Genomic DNA, 19,667 nt, shown 5'->3' on the forward strand with positions numbered 1-19,667 from the left:
CTGCTTGCATTTATCTCAAATATATGTTAGTTGTGGGCAGGAAATGTGTCTGTTTATTGTTGCACTGTACCCTCCCAAGCACTTAATACAGTGCTCTGCACAAAGTAAGTGCTCAATAAATATGATTGAATGAATTTGTGACTCAGATGGGCACACGGATGTCCCAATGAAACAAGGACTCTCCTGTCAATGGGAGCCAACCCAGCCTCTGGGTCCAGACTCAGGCTTACACTCACAGATACAGAATTTCCTTTCTACTGTTGTGGGATAAGTTGAACAGAAAGTACTAATAGCACTTGTTAAGCATTTATTTTGATAATAATAATAATAATGATGGTATTTGTTAAGCGCTTACTATGTGCGAAGCACTGTTCTAGGCGCTGTGGGGGGATACAAGGTGATCAGGTTGTCCCGCATGGGGCTCACAGTCATCATCCCCATTTTACAGATGAGGTAACTGAGGCACAGAGAAGTTAAGTGACTAGCCCAAAGACACACAGCAAAGTGGCAGATTAGGAATTAGAACCCGTGACCTCTGACTTCCAAGCCCGTGCTCTTTCCACTGAGTCATGCTGCTTCTCTGATCCTTTGATCCTCACGCTGTACTAGACACAGAGGAATTAGAGAGAAATGAGATGAGACCGCAGAGAGAGTGGCAAGCCTATATCACAAATCAACACATGAATTTACAAAAGAAGTAAAAACCGTAATAGTTGGTGAGCAGAGGGGCAGTTTGATGGCAGGGTTCAGTTCGAGCCCTCTGCCAAAATTACTGCCTCCTTCCCACAAAATTGCCCAACTTTTCCGATGCTCTTTTAATGCCCCTAGAGGAAAACCAGCCCAGCTTGATTTAATGAGTTCTGATCGATTTGGTCAAAACTGACGTCTGGTTATGATCCAAACTCAAGTCTTCTCAGAGGCCACTGTATCGTGGTTGGAAAATGAGGGCTTGGAATTCAGAATGTAGAACAAACAGATCTTTTGCCATTGGTCGTAGGTTGTGCATAAAGTACAAATTGTTTTCTTCTTAAGCCACTTTCGCATGAATTTCTGTAGTGCTTGGCCCATTTTAAGGACCAATCTATGCCTCTCTGCCCTTTTGTTCCTTCATTAAGACGTTGGACTGTATTTCTCTCCTTTGGGATCTGGCCCAAAAGGGGGAGGGAGGGACAGGAGGGGAATAAGAAAGCTTCCTTCTACCCACTTCCAGTGTTGCCCCTTCCCTTCCAGATTCCGAGATTTGTGGGGTCCTTCTGTACCATTCTGACTGCATCACTAAGAGGGAAGGAGTGGGGAGGGCAGCAGCAGTGGTTGGGGGAAAAAGATGGGTGGTAGAATCAAGTTTCTGTTACCCCGTAGCTTAATACAAGTGTTTAGTATTTATCTTATAAATTCATGTACTGTATTCTGGTTACACGCTCCTTTTCATTAAAGGATACATAACTAGTTGCTCAGAACACTTTAATATGAATGTTCACATCTCTCCCTGTGGAACAAGTGAGAGTAACTTTGATTGGAAACTTTATGCAAACAAAGAGGGTAAGTAACTTGTCTCCCTATGTAAGGCAAGGGCCAAACGGAGAACTGAACTCAGTCTCTAATATGGCTCTCATTACAGAACATGAGAACAGTTTTAGAATGAGGGAATCTAAAGTTCTGAAGGAACTTCAACGTTTCAAGTTCCTTCTTCAGAAGGTCATGGATTCTAATCCCTATTCCATTTGTCTGCAAAATGGAGATTGAGACTGTGAGCCCCACATGGGACAAGGACTGTGTCCAACCTGATTTGCTTGTGTCCACCCCAGTGCTTAGTAAAGTGCTTGGCACATAGTAAGCTCTTAACAAACACCATAATTATTATTATTTCAGTCTTTGGATCCATTATTCCTTATGGCCACTCTCCAAACTTTATGTGGTAATTTTCCAATTGAGTTGTCTTTCTCCTGTCATCAGAGGAAACAGAACGACCTCACTGTGGGCAAGGAATGTGTCTGTTTATTATTCTATTGTACTTTCCCAAGCTCATATAGTGCTTTGCACACAGTAAACGCTCAATAAATATGATTTATTTGCACTCACCATAGAGTGGGTTCTCAACCGGATTTCAAAAGTAACAAGAAGCATCTTTACTAGCCACTTTAATAATCTGCAAGCAAATTTGGGAAGTGAGGGTTTAAACAAATTGCTCAATTAGGTCTTAAGTTATCTGCAAGTGAGCCACATTGCTGACAATCAACCAACTAATCAATTCCTTGATCAACCAAGTATTTCTCCAACACTTAGTGCAGAGCACTGGACAATGGTGTATATTTTAAAACAGATGAATAAAGAAAACTCTGGAACATTCAAGAAAAATTTTTTAAAAATTGTGTTTAACTATTAAATGTCTTTCCTACAATAGTGGTTTCAGGAAAGACCAGATCAAGTCTCTAATAGGCCTGAGGCTTTGGAGACCAAGGAAGCACAAAATGCAATGCTTTGCACACAGTAAGAACTTAATAAATGCTATTATGACTAAGCCTCCCACATGAAAGTTCACCCCTTCCCAGGGATGTGTATGTCCCTGCCTTGGCACCAGTGTTTTGCTCTCCGGAGTGGCTAAGATGGTTGTGATACCACAGCCACAGCAGAATTAAGGTAGAGGGTCCAAGAAGCAGCCTGGCCTGGTGGAAACAGCATAGGTAGGGAAATCAGTGGATCTGGGTTCAAATCCTGCCTCTGCCTCTTGCCTGTAAATCAGTAAGCTTTTCTGTGACTCAGTTACTTCATCTGTAAAATGTTCTTTTTCCTGTTTACAGTGTGTGTCCTACTTGGGACAAGAGACTGTCTGACCTCATTATCTTATATCTGTTGATCAAAGAATGGTATTCTCAAAAGTGCTTAGTATGGTGCTCTGTACTCAGTAAGCTCCCTACAAATCACACTGATTGATTCTAGAGTTTACAGTCTACATGCTAGCGGGGCAGCATATTTGCTAGTTCAATTTTATTGTAGTATCTCAAGTGCTTAGTTCAATGTTCTGCACATAGAAAACACACAATAAATACCATTGACTAATTGATTGAGTGCTTACTGTTCTATAACACCTTCCTAAGAGCTTAGGAGTACAAGTACAATATAACAAGAGGAGAACATAACACAGTTGGGAGATGCTCCCTGCCCACAAAGAGCTTCAGCCTAGAGGGGAGACATGCATTAAGATAAATTATGGGCATGTACATAAGTGCAGGGGGCTTGAGGGTGGGATGAATAAAAGGTAAAGATCCAAGTGCAAGGACAACACAGAAGGGAGAGGGAGAGGGGAAATAAGGGCTTAGGGAAGGCTTCTTGGAGATGCTATTTCAATAAGGCTTTGAAGATGGGGAGAGCAGCAGATTTTATATATGTATAGCAGGTTTTATATATATAAATTATATATACATTATATTTTTATATAATATAAATCCAGAGCTTAGTATGGGTTTTGGCACATATTACAAACTAAATACCATTATTATTATTATTATGACTAGGCATTCCCCTAGAATCCTCTTGGGATGTGTGTGAAGTAGAGTAGCATTGTTGCTCAGTGGAAAGAGCACAGACTTTGGAGTCAGAGGTCATGGGTTCGAATCCTGGCTCTGCCAGATGTCTGCTGTGTGACCTTGGGCAAGTCACTTAACTTCTCTGAGCCTCAGTTACCTCATCTGTAAAATGGGGATTGACTGTGAGGCCCCCGTGGGACAATCTGATCACACTGTATCCCCCCCAGCACTTAGAACAGTGCTTTGCACATAGTAGGCACTTAACAAATGCCATCATTATTATTATTATTATTATTATCTTTTTTACCTTCAGGTTACGATGGCTATAGATTTCAGGTGAAATAATTTTTAAATGTCTTTTAGAGGAAATTCCACTGGAAATTTCTGATCTTATTCTACTTCAAACCCTGAACTTTAAAAACCTAACAGGTGTGATATAGCTGTCACCCAAACATGGTTTCCGACCTATGCTCCTCTTTAATGGAGTACTATTATTTCAAAAGCTCCCTGCCATCACCTTGATTCAGTTTCCCCCGCCTCATTACACGCACTTAGAGCGATAACCTGTTCAGCTAAGCATTAAGTAAATATTTAACAGCCTGGCATTGAGTCAAGCAACCCTGTCCTACTGCACCTGGACTGTTGAACTTTTTAAATGTTTCCTCACGGCTAACACGCAGGCCCTTCAACTTCACTGGATCCATCGCCAGAAGTGATCTAAAACTACTCCTCATTCCGATCCTAGAGACACTCAATGTTTGTATTACTCTTTCCGTCCCAAACTGCTTCCATTTCCAGAGCAAAGTGCCCTCGAGGGGAAGCCCATATCCACCCAGACAGGATTTAGCTCTATTCAGTAAAATGACTCCCAGTGGATCAGTTTCTTTCTGGTCTCAAAGGCTCTCTCTTCAGACATCACATCACAATTTCCTCTGAGACCCAGGAATATTAGGCCGAGAGCTCCCTTTCTATAATCAAATTCTCACACACATTCCACATTTCCATCACTTCTAAGAGCTGGAATGTTGGTCTGCGCCTCCACAGCAGCTATTCTTAAGTCAATCTCCTTGGTCCCAAATTGGTATTTCCAAGGCTCCATCTTTCCAAATTGAATTTTTATAGTTTACATTTTGCCTTAATTTACTTGACTGAAAACAAGACACGGCTGGTGATAGGAGTAGCGGGAAAGCACTTACCCAGATAAACAGCGACAATGGGTGCCTATGATTTTCCAACTCGTATTTCAGAATGTATAATAATATATAACCATTTGGGGATGTGAAGTGATTTTCTCTAAAAATATAGAAACTACATTGCTATTTTCCTTCACAGTGGTGCGAGGGGGGATATTTTTTCAGTGCTTAATATGTGCTAGGAACTACTGTACTAAGTGTTGGGGCAGACACAAGCTAATCAGGTGGGACACAGTCCCTGTCCCAGAACGGGCTCACAGTCTTCATCCTCATTCCATGGATGAAATAACTGAGGCACTGAGACGTTAAATGACTTGTCCAGGGTCACCCAGCAGACAAGTGGCAGAGCTGGGATTAGAAGCCACTAGGCCAGGCTGCCTATTAGCCCATTTCTCTTAGAACTGTATGAATCAGTACTACTTTTAAAAACCATGCTACCGGTTTGCATAGTAAGTGTTGTTATTACCAGATGCAGGGGAATACATTATTTGGACCCTCCCAACACTCAACTTTAAAGCATTCAATCAGCTCATCCCTTTTACTACCCTTCTACTATCCCAAGTGCTTAGTACAATGCTCTGCACACAGTAAGTGCTCAATAAAAACCACTGATTGATATCTCTGCCTCCCAGTGTGCAGTTGGAGCCACAAATGCTGGATATTTCTACCTTTAGGAGCTATTCCATACTGAACCCAGTGATAAATTTTTCTATCCATTACAAGTCTGTTAATCAGCCAACAACAATTTTGAGGAATCATGGGGTGCAAAGAGAGGAACTTCATGGTCATCTTAATTTCTGTGTACATGACAGAAAGTAAGCGCCACTTAGCTGTCGTGGAGCAGAGCAAAGCCCTGCTCCAGACTCTGTGGACAGTTACCAAGGAAAAAGACACAAATCCAGAGGCAGGAAAGGGAATCCAATGGTGGGGAAACACAAAAGTAAGTAGAGCTGTACAAAGTGCAGAAAAGGGTTTTAGGCACAGTTAGCACTAGCTGGGGTCCAAGAAACCACAAGAGTTATTTCATCAAAGGAATGAGGGAAGGGAGACTGGATAAAGTTGTGTGGCTAAAAGGCGCAAGGTAATGTTGCAAGGTAAGGCAAAGGGGGTTGGCCTGCCTCGTAACCTTAGGAGCCAGAGGAATAACACAGCAGAGGGACCTCTCCATTCAAACAAAGCTAGAATCAATTCAAACCATGCCCAAAGCCCCTTTCTTGGCTCAAAGAAAACCTCTACTTAGGCCTTGTCAGCCTGGGGGTGACCCTCATCTGGTGAAGGAACACCTGGATCTTTCAAGACACACATCCCAGAATTCTCTGGAATCACACACAATATTACTGCATTTCTACCTCAGTAAAATGGAAGTTCAGCTGGAAGGTTGCAGTGTGTTAGACTAAGTCAAGCAATCAATCAATAAATCGTACTTATTGAGCGCTTACTGTGTGCACAGCACTGTACTAAGCGCTTGGGAAGTCCAAGTTGGCAACATATAGAGACAGTCCCTACCCAACAGTGGGCTCACAGTCTAAAAGGGGGAGACAGAGAACAAAACCAAACATACTAACAAAATAAAATAAATAGAATAGATATGTACAAGTAAAATAAATAAAGTAATAAATATGTACAAACATATATACATAAGTAGGTATTAGGTAGAACAGTCTACGAGACTCCTTGTTTCCAAAGACACAGACTTATGGAATTCCGATCAACTCTCTGCTCTTGCATAAAGAAATGGTGCTTTAGTAGTAGCAGTTGCCTTTAATAGCAACAGCAGTAGCAGCATTTACTGAGTGATGGCTTGAGGCTGTGTAGTGTACTAGGTGCTTGGGAAATAATAATAATAATGGCATTTATAAAGCACTTACTATGTGCAAAGCACTGTTCTAAGTGCTGGGGAAGTTACAAGGTGATCAGGTTGTCCCACACGGGGCTCACAGTCTTAACCCCCATTTTACAGATGATGTAATTGAGGCACAGAGAAGTTAAGTGACTTGCCCAAAGTCACACAGCTGACTATTGGCAGAGCTGGGATTTGAACCCCTGACCTCTGACTCCAAAGCTCGTGCTCTTTCCACTGAGCCACGCTGCTTCTCATAACCTAGTGATATGTTCCCTGTTACCCCTCTCAGGGTCACACCAGGAGATTTCCAGTACTCTACCAGTCTCAACTATGGGAGGGAGAGTCAAGCAGAGGCATATCCATTCCATTCCTAGCTTGGCAGTGGCTAGCGAGTGGAAGGCAATCTGCTACAAGACAAAACTCACCTGTGCTGGGCAGCAGCAGCATGGGAGAGAGTCGAGGATGGAGATTCAAGTTTACTGTGCAGAAGGAGGCAGTGGTAAACCACTTCTGTATTTTTACCAAGAAAACTGTGGATACACTACCAGAACGATTGCAGGTGGAGGTGGGGCGTTCTGGGAGAGATGTGTCCATGACGTCGCTTTGGGTAGAAGACAACTCGACAGTATAAGACAAGATGTTCCCTGCTCACATTTCGTTTTATGAGAGAAGCACACATAGAAAACATTCACAAGTAGAGTGGTCAAAATAAATAAATTGGGCCAACATAGGTGTGTGACTGCTAAGGAGGCTGTAAATAAGTTTATCAGTGTTTCATTGGATATAAAAATAATTGTGGTGGGAACATAGATTCAGTAGCAGCATGGTCTAATGGAAAGAGCATGGGCCTGGCAATTAGAGAACCTGGGTTCTAAACCCAAATCTGCCCCTTGTCTGCTGTGTGACCTTGGGCAAGTCACTTAACTTCTCTGTGCCTCAGTTATCTCATCTGTAAAATGGGGTTTAAGATTGTGATCCCTATGTGGGATAAGGATTATGTTCAACCCAATTATCTTGTATCTACCTCAGTGCTTAGTAAAGTGCCTGGCCCATAATAAGTGCTTAACAAATACCATTAAAAAACATTTAAAAAAATTCAGAATCCCAGGACAATTCCATTTTCAACTTAACCTGACTCTTCAGGAGTCCAATGACCCTGGTTCCTAAATTAGTGAAGATCAATTAATATATTACCTTCAATGATTAAAAGGCACTTCCATAATTAGACAATAAAACCTAGACATGGGGCACATGTTAGCTAAATGGCCACTCATTTGTCATATGTTTAAATTTGAGATGCTATCCAAAAGAAAAAAAACAAAAGCTCTAGTTTCATAAGCAGCTACATAACTCCTGTCAAGTGACGAGTTGATTATTCCAAAGGCCTTTCAAAAAAGAAGTGTGGTGACTTCATGGATGGGAGGTTTACTGAGGGGAAAAAATAAGAGATGTTGGATGGGTACTTGCCTAAGAGAATGGAAGTCAAGGAAACAGCCATCATCCTGTTCTACCTAATACCAATTTTTCTCTATTACTCATACTACAGGCAATTTCAGTATCTATCTTTCCTTCTAGTTGTAAGCTCCTCAAGGGCATGGATCATGTTTTCAAGGGCTTAGTACAATGTTTAATACAAAGTAGGCATGCAATAAATACTTTAGATTGGTGCCAGTGTTAGAGACAGAGTACTGGATGGATCATTTGTATGTAATTGCTTTGGACTTGTGTTCTTAAGTTCTCATTTATTACAATACTCTAAGGTCTGCCAGAAAACATGTTTTCATTATGCATCTCAGATAGCATGTCTGTCCAAGACAGCACAACTTGATGTTGGAAGAAATGGATGGGTGCATATTTGTGACATTAGACACGGAGTAAATACAACAATGCAAGTTATCATTAACATGGGGTTCTGCAGGAACACAATTCCTGTATTATAGGAGAACTGGGCAAACGTCTTTCAATGGTGTTAATAAAGACTGTTTTTATTTTTGTGTATGTGAAAACACATGCTTGTACTGAATGTGCATAATAATGCCCATGCAAGCTATGCTTCATAGTTCATGGATGAACAATAACTAAAACACGTTCCTCTTAAAAGACTTTCAAGGCAAAGAAGAATTCAAACTTAATTGACATTAAGGTCTGAGACTCCAACATGCAGCACAAAGGAATAAGGATGCAATCCAAGGTTTAAAAAGAAATGCCATATGCACTTCCCTAGTGTCTTATAATGGACTGATAATGGTTATTATAGATGATAACATTATTTAAACAAGTCAGAAACATTTAGGACAATAGATGTTTCAAACATAAATGGCAGAGAACATTTTGCCAGCACACAGGAAGAAATTATCTTTAATTTCAGTGAATGGCATAAACTGTATGGCATATAGTTGGCTTGGGCTTTTTTGTAATCTGAAGAACAGCCTGTAAATCACTTAGATGACTCATAGGTCCCAGTCATGACACAGCCACCAGTTACCTACTTTTTCAATTAATCCTAGTTTATTTGTACGAAAAAAATAAATTCAGCACTGCCTCATAAAATGCAGATTTACATTTTATGCAGACCCAGTGAGTTTCATTTGTGCTTGTGGGGCTACTGAAGGTGGCAGGAGAATGTCAACCTATGTAGGGACGGCCGGAATAAAGAGATAGAGAGGCTCAGGGAAAGAGATGCGTAAGCAGAGGGCAGTGGAGTGAGGGAAAAATCTGAGGGAATAGTGGAGCTGTGGGCAGAAGAACAGAATCAATCAATCATACTTATTAAACGCTTTCTGTGGGCAGCGCATTGAGTACAATATATACAGAGCGGGTAACAGAAGAGCAGCGTGGCCTAGTAAAGAGAGCACAGACGTGGGAGTCAGAAGGACCTTTCATTCATTCAATCTTATTTATTGAGCACTTTCTGTTTGTAGAGCACTGTACTAAGTGCTTGAGAGAGTACAATACAACAATAAACAGACATGTTCCCTACCCATAATGAGTTTACAGTCTAGAGGTGGGGAGAGAGACATTAATACAAATGACAGATATGTACATAAGTGCTTTGGGGCTGGGAAGGGGGAAGAAGAAAGGGAGCAAGTCAGGGTGACAGAGAAGGGAGTGGGAGAAGAAGAAAGGGGGTGGAGGGCTCAGTCAGAGAAGGACTCCTGAAGGAGATGTGCTTTCAGTATGGCTTGGAAGATGGGGAGAGTCTGTCAGATTTGAGGAGAGAAGGCATGCCAGGCCAGAGGCAGGATGTGGGCGAGGAATCTGTGGTGAAATAGGCAAGATTGACACCCAGTGAGAGGAGCAAAGTGTGCGAGTTGGGATGTAGTAGGAGCATAGTGAGTTAGAACCCGAGTTCTGTCTGCTCCACCACTGTTTTGACCTTGGGAAAGTCAATTAAACTTCTCTGTACCTCATATACCTCATCTGTAAAATGGGAATTAAAACTGTGAGCCCTATGTGGAACATGGACTGTATCTAACCTGATTAGCTTGTATATACCCCAGGGTTTAGCGCAGTACCTGGCACAGAGTAAGCACTTAAATACCATTTAAAAAAATGTCCCTGGACTAGACCATTGGTCCATTCACGCATGGCAACAGCATGTTTAGAGGGACTGTGTGATGGTGGCCCTCCTTGACTTGAAATCAAATCACTTCACTTCTCTGTGTCTCAGTTACTTCATCTGTAAAATGAGGATTGAGACTGTGAGCCCCAGGTAGGGCAGGGACAGTGTCCAACCCAATTTGCTTTTATCTACCCCAGTGCTTAGTACGGTGCCTGGCACATAGTAAGTGCTTAAATACTGTAATTATTATTATTATTAACTAGGTAGAGAGGGTTTTCTATCCAGAACTACCTACCCAATGCCTAGAGATTATCTATCCTGTGACTTTTCTAAGACAATGTCTTGATTATATGGCATGGGGTCAAAACACCTGTGACTTCTCTATTCGTCACCAGTGGAACTAGAGACTGATGGTCAATAGTCAACCTGAACCACATTTGGGAGAAAAGGGACTGTGGGGAATTCCAAACCCCATTTGCCCCTGTTCCCCTGACCTTTGGTATTATGATATTTCATTACTCCAGGGACTCCTGCTGCCCTTCCAGTCTTTCCACCCCCTGCCCCAGGGCCCATCGTGACTTCAGGAGGCTCCTCTCTTCAAGAGGACTCATTTCCATGGTGTGTCAAAGCCACAAAGGCCAGGCCCCTCTCAAGGGAAGCATGTCAGCCCAGCAATATACAGGGGATAGGGAGTGAAATATTTTCAATGACCTAGAATACTGAAACACTTTGACACCTAGCCCAGGAGAGGCACAGAGGAAGGAGAGAGGCAAGGCTGTTCATTCAGTCATTCATTGACAATTTGCCACAGTTAACTGTAACTCCTGTTCTATAAAGATAGTCTAAACCTAGATGGGCTATTCTGCACCAAAACATCCCACAGTCTGTACAAAAATACAGCCTAAAAGTTTTTAAATTCACCAGAAAGCATAAGAAAAGCACTGGAATAACTGACTCACCTCATGGTGTTTATGTAACTCATACCAATGGCGCCTTTTTTATTATTTATATTTCATGCTTTTGAGTCATCTTCTCCAACCTTTGCTATCACTGCCGCCTGTTTCATAGTCTTTCTTTGCTTATATTCATTTGACTACAAATTGTAATAAAGTTTTTATGCAACAGCTTAGAAATAGTTTGACCTAGTGGAAAGAGCACTAGACTGGGAGTCAGAGGACCTGAATTCTAATCCCAGCTCTGCCACTTGCCTGCTGTGAGACCTTGATCAAGTCACTTAACTTCTCCAATCTGATTAGCTTATATTTACACCCGTGCTTAGTACAATGCCTGGATTTAGTTAGCGCGTAACAGATACCATAAAAAGGACTTGCAGTTCAATTAATTAATTGGTGAAAACCAGAGAAGAGCCCATATCTGCACAAACATTTCATTTCTGCTATAACATAGAGCAGGGACAGGCTTAATATTTAGCACAGTAGTCTCTAACACCCCCTCTCAGGGTCACATCTGGAGAGTTCCCAGTACTCTACCACTCTCGACTATGGGAGGGAGAGTCAAACAGAGGCGTATCCATTCCATTCCTAGCTTGGGCAGTGGTTAGTGAGTGGAAGACAATCTGCTACAAGTCAAAACTCACCTGTGCTGGACAGTAGAGGGATGGGAGAGAGTCGAGGGCAGAGAATCGTTTACTGTGCAGAACGAGGCAATGGTAAGCCACTTTCTTATTTTTACCTAGAAAACTCTATGGGTGCACTACCAGAACAATTGCAGATGGACGTGGGCCATTCTGGGAGAGATGTGTCCATGGCATCACTATGGGTCGAAGATGACTCAACAGCATAAGACAAGTCTCTAACATGATTTTTTTTAAGTCCTCACCAGATCAATGAAACATTTATGAGAACCTCAACCAATCAATGATATTTATTGAACACTTACTGTGTGCAGATCATGGTACTAAACTCTTGTGAGAGTACAATAAAACAGACTTGGTAGACATGTTCCCTGTCTTACAGTCTAGAGGACTTCATGTATATTTGCATATAATTTGAATAGGTTAAAAAAACTGGAATTTCTTCACCCATAGTTGGGTGAAGGTATTCTAAAGGCTTTGTTCCCTTTTATGGTATTTTGTTAAGGGTTTACTAGGTATCAAACACCATTCTAATCAATTAGATGCATGATTGGGTTGCACACAGGTTGCCAGTACAATTTATATTGTACTTTCCCAAGCACTTAATAATAATAATAATAATAATGGCATTTGTTAAGAGCTTACTATGTGCAAAGCACTGTTCTAAGCACTGGAGAGGTTACAAGGTGATCAGGTTGTCCCACGGGGGGCTCACAGTCTTAATCCCCATTTTACAAATGAGGTAACTGAGGCAGAGAGAAGTTAAGTGACTTGCCCAAAGTCACACAGCTGACAATTGGTGGAGTCGGGATTTGAACCCACGACCTCGGACTCCAAAGCCCATGCTCTTTTCCACTGAGCCATGCTGCTTCTCTTAGTACAGTACACTTAGTACAGTTAGTACACTTCACTTAGTACAGTGCTGTACAAAGTACTCAGTAAATGTGATTGAATTCCTTGATATTTCTCTTTTGTTGCCCTTCTCCTCTGCCTACTTTTGGCTTAGTTTTTATTCCCCAGGCTCAGATCCTTTTCGCTCTAAAAGCCCATCAGATTCTTTAGGCCTCCAGCAGTGGCAAGTGATCCCAACATTCACTCAGTTATATTTACTGAGTACTTACAGTGTGCAGAGCATTGTACTAAGTGCTTGGGAGAGTATAAAATAACAACAGACACGGTCCCTGCCCACAAGGAGCTTACAATCTAGAGGGGAGTTTACAGTCTATAATTCTTCCATTCATTCATTCAATTGTATTTATTAAACGCTGTGTGCAGAACACTGTACTAAGTGCTGGGGAAAGTACAATACAACAATAAAGAGTGACATTCCCTGCCCAGAACAAGCTCACAGTCTCAGAACCTACACTTGCTTCTCCAATTGGGAGTCAACGAAATAGAATAAATGAGCCAAAAATTTATTCACATTTGGAAACAAGCGGCATTGAGGAGCTGCTCTGTGTGCAGGCTCTGATGTTGAATCGGCTGTGGGATTTGACTGAACAATCTCAGGTGGATGTTCACGTATGAGCCCCAGTTGAGATGCCGCTGATTCCACTCCCAAGTTCAGCATCCTCGAGACCCCACCGATGCTTAGTCTACAACTACTTCACTCCCACTAGACTGTAAACTCCTGGTGGGCAGGGATTGTGTCTATTACCTCTGTTGTACTCTACTCTCCCAAACGCTAATACAGTGCTCTGCACACAATCTATGCTCAATCAATACCACTGATTGATAGTTGCCTACTAAGAATATTATTTCTTGACATCCTGTCCTATATAGGCCCTTAGGACTCTTCCAGTCAAACCGTTCGTTAAGTGAAAATGGGTTTCTAATGTTTTAAATTTTGACATTAAAAAATTCATGTTAAACTTTTAGATTGGGATTCAACTCTTAACAACCAGAATCATTTTCCACACCACCACCTGTGGAACACTGATTTAAAGCAAATTTATTATGAAAAATAATAATTTACCAATAATAATAATAATAATTGTATTTATTAAGCACCTACTCTTCTCTCGGGGTTGCTCTTACGGAGTTTCCAGTACTCTACCAGTCTCGGCTACGGGAGGGAGAGTCAAGCAGAGGCATACCCATTCCATTCCTAGCTTGGGCAGCGGGTAGCAAGTGGAAAGTAATCTGCTACAAGTCAAAACTCTACTGTGCTGGGCAACAGCAGCATGGAAGAGAGTTGAGGGCGGAGACTCAAGTTTACTGTGCGGAAGGAGGCAGTGGTAAACCACTTTCTTATTTTTATGAAGAAATCTGTGGATACACTACCAGAATGATTGCAGATGGAGGTGGGTCATTCTGGGAGAGATTTTTCCATGGTGTCGTTATAGGTCGGAGACCAGCATAAGACAAAAGTGCCTACCATGTGCCAAACACTATACTAAGTTTTGGGGTAGATAGGTCAGACACAGTGTCTGTCCCGCATGGATCTCTTAGTTTCAGTAGAAAGGAGAACAGGTATTTAATTCTCATTTTACAGATGAGGAAACTGAGGCACAGAGAAGTTAAGTAAGTTGCACTAGGTCATATGGCAGGAAAGTGGCAGAGCCAGGATTGGAAGCCAGATTCTCTGATTCCCAGGCCTGTGCTTTTTCCATTTGGCCCTGCTGGTTCTTGATGAATAGATTTTATAGTTGAAACTGTGCATTTTGGAAAGGAAACAAATAGACAGGAGTGTTGAGAGAACTCAAGAAGGGCCCTTAAAACATAAACATCCTGAGTTGAAATCCGTAATCAAACCTTTTGCTGTAAGATTTCAGTTGCACTTGCCAACATGTGGATTCCTATTTTGAAGGAGGAAAAAGGGAATTTCAAAAACTTCAGAAAGGATGCTTTGTTCAAAGAGCTCTCACAAACCACGATGGCTATTTAGTTCAGTGTGAGAGAGCAATATATGCACTGAATTTCACTTTTAAACCATGTGAACATAAAACCCAAGGGAAAATATTAATTTTTCAAAATGAATTTCCTTAAACTTAAAAAAAATGTATTTAAACTATACAAGTAGCCCTCAGGAGTTTCCTATCCTTAGGTTACATCTGCTGTACTTTTTAAAATGCGGACAGGTTGACAAATGAAACGATCTCCGATCTAAACTGGTCACTGTTCTGATCATGTGAGGGACAGTCATCTTTCTGGAAATTGCAGGCAAGTTAAGAATGGCTTACTCCACAGTAACAAAATGCATCCCATAAGATTGATCCTGCTCTTCCGTCCTTGTCTCCTTATCCTCCTTATTATGATCAAAAGATAGCCTGTCTTCTGGGTGTAGAGCACTTTGCTAGGGTTACTAGTAATTCTAATCCCTGCCATCAAAGAGTTTACAGACTAATGGAGGAAACATAACATAAATACACTAATAAATGCCTAGACTATAAATGTAGTATCGATAAAAAAATATGTATACAAGATTTACAAAGAGTGAGGGAGACCCTTAGAGATGAGGAAAGATGCAGTGCTGCTGGGATTTTTTTAAGAATGTTGCTTATGAAATATATTCCAATGGCTCCTACTCTACTGTAATCTTCCTCGACCTCACAGCTGCCTTCGACACTGTGGACCACCTCCTTCTCCTCAACACACTAACACCTTGGCTTCACAGACTCCTTCCTCTCCCGGTTCTCCTCTTACCTCTCCGGCCATTAATTCTCAGTCTCCTTCACGGGCTCCTCCTCACCCTCCCATCCTCTTACTGTAGGAGTTCCTCAGGGGTCAGTTCTTGGTCCCCTTCTGTTCTCTATCTATACTCCCTCCCTTGGTGAACTGCTTCGCTCCAATGGCTTCAACTATCATCTCTACAGTGATGACACCCAAATCCTACATCTCCGCCCCTGCTCTCTCTCCCTCCAGGCTCGTATCGCCTCCTACCTTCAGGACATCTTCATCTGGTTGTCTGCCTGCCGTCTAAAACTCAATATGTCTAAGACTGAACTCCTTATCTTCCCTCCCAAACCCTGCCCTTTCCCTGACTTTCCCATCGCTGGGATGGCACTACCATCCTTCCCGTCTCACAAGCCCACAACCTTGGTGTCATCCTCGACTCTGCTCTCTCGTTCACCCCACACATCCAATCTGTCACCAAAACCTGCCAGTCTCACCTCCGCAACACCACCAAGATCCGCCCTTTCCTCTCCATCCAAACAGCTACCCTGCTGGTTCAATCTCTCATCCTAACCCAACTGGATTACTGCATCAGCCTCCTCTCTGATCTCCCATCCTCCTGTCTCTCTTCACTTCAGTCTATACTTCACTCTGCTGCCTGGATTATCTGTGTGCAGAAACGTTCTGGGCATGTTACTCCCCTCCTCCAAAATCTTCAGTGGCTGCCTGGCAACCTACACATCAAGCAAAAACTCCTCACCCTCGGCTTCAAGGCTGTCCATCACCTCGCCCCCTCCTACCTCACCTCCCTTCTCTCCTTCTCCAGCCCAGCCCACACCCTCCACTCCTCTGCCACTAACCTCCTCACTGTACCCCGTTCTCCTCTGTCCCACCATCGACCCCTGGCCCACATCCTTCCCCTGGCCTAGAATGCCCTCCCTCTGCACATTGGCCAAGCTAGCTCTCTTCCTCCCTTCAAAGCCCTATTGAGAGCTCACCTGCTCCAAGAGGCCTTCCCAGACTGAGCCTCCTTTCTCCTCTCCTCCTCCCCATCCTCCCCACCCTACCTCCTTCCCCTCCCCACAGCACTTGTTTATATTTGTACAGATTTATTACTCTTTTTTACTTGTACATATTTACTATTCTATTTATTTTGTTAATGACATGCATAAAGCTTTAATTCTATTTGTTCTGATGGTTTTGACACCAGTCTATATGTTTTGTTTTGTTGTCTCCCCCTTCTAGACTGTGAGCCCGTTGTTGGGTAGGGACCGTCTCTATATGCTGCAGACTTGTACTTCCCAAGCTCTTAGTACAGTGCTCTGCACACAGTAAGTGCTCAACAAATACAATTGAATGAATGAATGAACTAATTTTTACCAGTTTATGCTAAATTTGCAGGAAGCACAGAGTAATGCACTCGGGAAAGGTGAATTGGAATATCATCCTGATCCTTAAAGGGTGTTAATAAAGTAGTTTCCCCACAGGAAATAATGTAAAGTGCATTAATGCATTCCCAAGATCTGCCCCCACCCCCCAAAAAAATTACCAAAACAATAGAAATATATTTTAAGTGATAAAAAGCACAATTTAATCATGTGGTCAAATACTAATGGAAATATGTTGCAATAATGAAAGATTTTGAATTGGATTTTTCTGTCTGTATATCTATAAATACAGTAGTTTTCAAAGTGTTATCTTTCACATCTTATTCAAATATCCCAACTCCTGCCCAACCATGGAGTCCCTCATCCAAGCAACTCGGATCTACAGCAAAAAATAGGTAATGACTTCTTTTGAAAAAATTCTTGCCAGAACAGATGATCCAACAGTAGATTTTTTTTTTTCCACCAGTGCCCTGTTCCATACTACTCCAGGATCTAACCATTCTATCCACTCCTGGACAAATCAGCTATTTTCAAACCGCTTTGTGTTTGGACTAATTATTTTGCTCACTTTTCCCAAAGAATGTTAAAGATAAGATAGGATAAAAATCAACGGCCAATGAGGAAGCATTTGCCTGTGAACATGAATTACAGGGACTCATTGGAAGCCAATCAGGAGGTTCATAGAATGGAAAATTGCCACCCTACGCAGAAACAAAGGTGACTATCAAAGTCAGAAAAGGAAGTGCTGGAATCAGTTCCAATGTTAAATCACTGCCATACACAAATGGATACACTTTCCTTATCAATATGACTCTGGCCATCACGTCGACACACATATACTGGTACAAATTCAATTTGCCACCCGGGTTTTAAAGCACATCTGAAATCCTCTGAGAAATCACACTTAAAGATCTCTGCTTTCAAAGGTCATAGAATGTTAGTTCTAGATAAGCATCTGACAGCTTGCACCCTGTGCAGTTCAGCTGTTTTCTTGCCCACATTACCAGTAAGACACTTTTCCTATTTCTTTCCATGTGCACACACTGGGCCTCTTCCACTGGTGAGAAATTTGCCCTAGATTTCACCTGTGCCAGACTGCTGGCCCCAAAGGCCTGGAATGGCCAGAAAACATTGACATTCCAGATGTCTTGCTGCTATAGAGCAGTGGTTAGCATACCTGTAGCCTTCCTGTTCTGCTATTTCTTTCCAGGGTTTGAGCCAACAGGTTGTATCTAACAAAATTCCTCCGCAAGCTACTGTATTAACCCTTATCTTCAGTGTCCATCTTCCTACTAGCCTTGATACATTTTTTTAAAATTATCTTTGCCTGTAATGGTTATATCTAGTTAAAACCTTTAGGGTAATACGCTGCAGTCTACAGATCTTATTGGACTATTAGCAAATTTGATACATGAGGCTCATTTTCAATAATGTAATTCCCACATCCTAGAATTCCTTCGTGTTTCCTTTCTTTATATGCTGGGCTTGTTCTGAATTCAATTGTATTCTTTCCATTATAATTCTTTTTACTGGTCAGCCAGTACATGGCATGTTGACATTTAAAAAGGCGTCTTTAATGGGCTCCAGATTTGAGATGCCCTTCAGTCAGAGAAGGCTGCCTCTCTCATTTACCAATTAAACTAATTAAAAGTGCTAATTATTTCTTACAAGTAACTTAGGGTTATCTTCTGCCGCATCAAAAAGTTTTACAGGAATCCAAATAAATCTATTGACCTTGAGAATAACGAGAAGGGAATAACTGCTTTTAACATTTCAACTTTGAGAACTTTTAAAACTTGTCCCTCAAGTTCTCTGATTTCCAGTGAGCTTTGGAGCTCGGCCAGTGGCTGCAAAATGACTACCATAAAGCTCCTTTCTTCCTCAGGGGACTTGATGGGATTGTGGCTGGAGGAACCGCTGCTCTCCCACTTTGCTTCCAGACTGTGAGCCCACTGTTGGGTAGGGACCGTCTCTATATGTTGCCAACTTGTACTTCCCAAGCGCTTAGTACAGTGCTTTGCACACAATAAGCACTCAATAAATATGATTGATTGATTGATTTGCACCCATTGGGTTTCAGTAACGGCTCTGGATAGCAGACTCCTGCCCAACACCAATGGTCATATGGCTAATTCCTCTCCACTCTGCTGTGTAATGAGAGAGTAGCCAGGTGCATCTAGGCCGCAGCACTTTTGTTTGCTTTTCTGATGAGCAAATGGAAGCAGGCTTATCTTTCCAACCCCAAGGTCTGTGCTACAATCACTTTCCAGGGATACAGGAGGGTGTTTAAGACTTCTCTGTAGTCAGAAGTGCAGTCAAAGGAAAATTGGCACTACACAAATCAATGGTGTTTACTGAGCACTTACTGTGTGCAGAGCACTCTACTAAGGGCTTAAGAGAAGCAGTGTGGCTCTGTAGAAAGAGCACAGACTTGGGAGTCAGAGGTCACGGGTTCTAATCCCGGCTCCACCATTTGTCAGCTGTGTGACTTTGGGCAAATCATTTAACTTCTCTGGGCCTCAGTTACCTCATCTGTAAAATGGGGATTAAGACTGTGAGCCCCAGGTGGGACAACTTGGTCATCTTGTACACCCCCCAGTACTTTAAACAGTGCTTCACACATAGTAAACACTTAAATACCATCATCATTATTATTATTACAATATAACAGAGTTGGTAGGAATAATCCCTACCTATAATCAGTTTACAGTCTGGAGGGGGCGTCAAATGAAAATAAATTACAGATTCATTCATGCAATCATATTTATTGAGCGCTTACTGTGTGCAGAGCACTGTACTAAGCACTTGGGAACTACAAATCGGCAACATATAGAGACGGTCCCGACCCAACAACAGGCTCACATTAGTGCTGTGGGGCTGAAGGTGCGATGAACATCAAGTGCTTAAGGGGTACAGATCAAACTGCATAGACGATGAAGAAGTGAGAG

General features: G+C 42.1%; 1 protein-coding gene and 1 non-coding gene across 2 annotated transcripts in view; both read left to right on the forward strand.

Moving 5' to 3' along the window:
* SGK1 (serum/glucocorticoid regulated kinase 1) overlaps positions 1-19,667 on the forward strand; it is a 172,455-nt gene that overhangs the window by 63,163 nt on the left and 89,625 nt on the right. The gene's annotated exons all lie outside the window — the stretch shown is intronic.
* On the forward strand, positions 11,572-11,709 carry LOC119924864. The gene has a single exon (XR_005449546.1). It is a non-coding gene; the product is annotated as a small nucleolar RNA SNORA7 (small nucleolar RNA).

Source organism: Tachyglossus aculeatus, chromosome 2, assembly GCF_015852505.1.
Source record: "Tachyglossus aculeatus isolate mTacAcu1 chromosome 2, mTacAcu1.pri, whole genome shotgun sequence".
Lineage (NCBI taxonomy): Eukaryota > Metazoa > Chordata > Mammalia > Monotremata > Tachyglossidae > Tachyglossus > Tachyglossus aculeatus.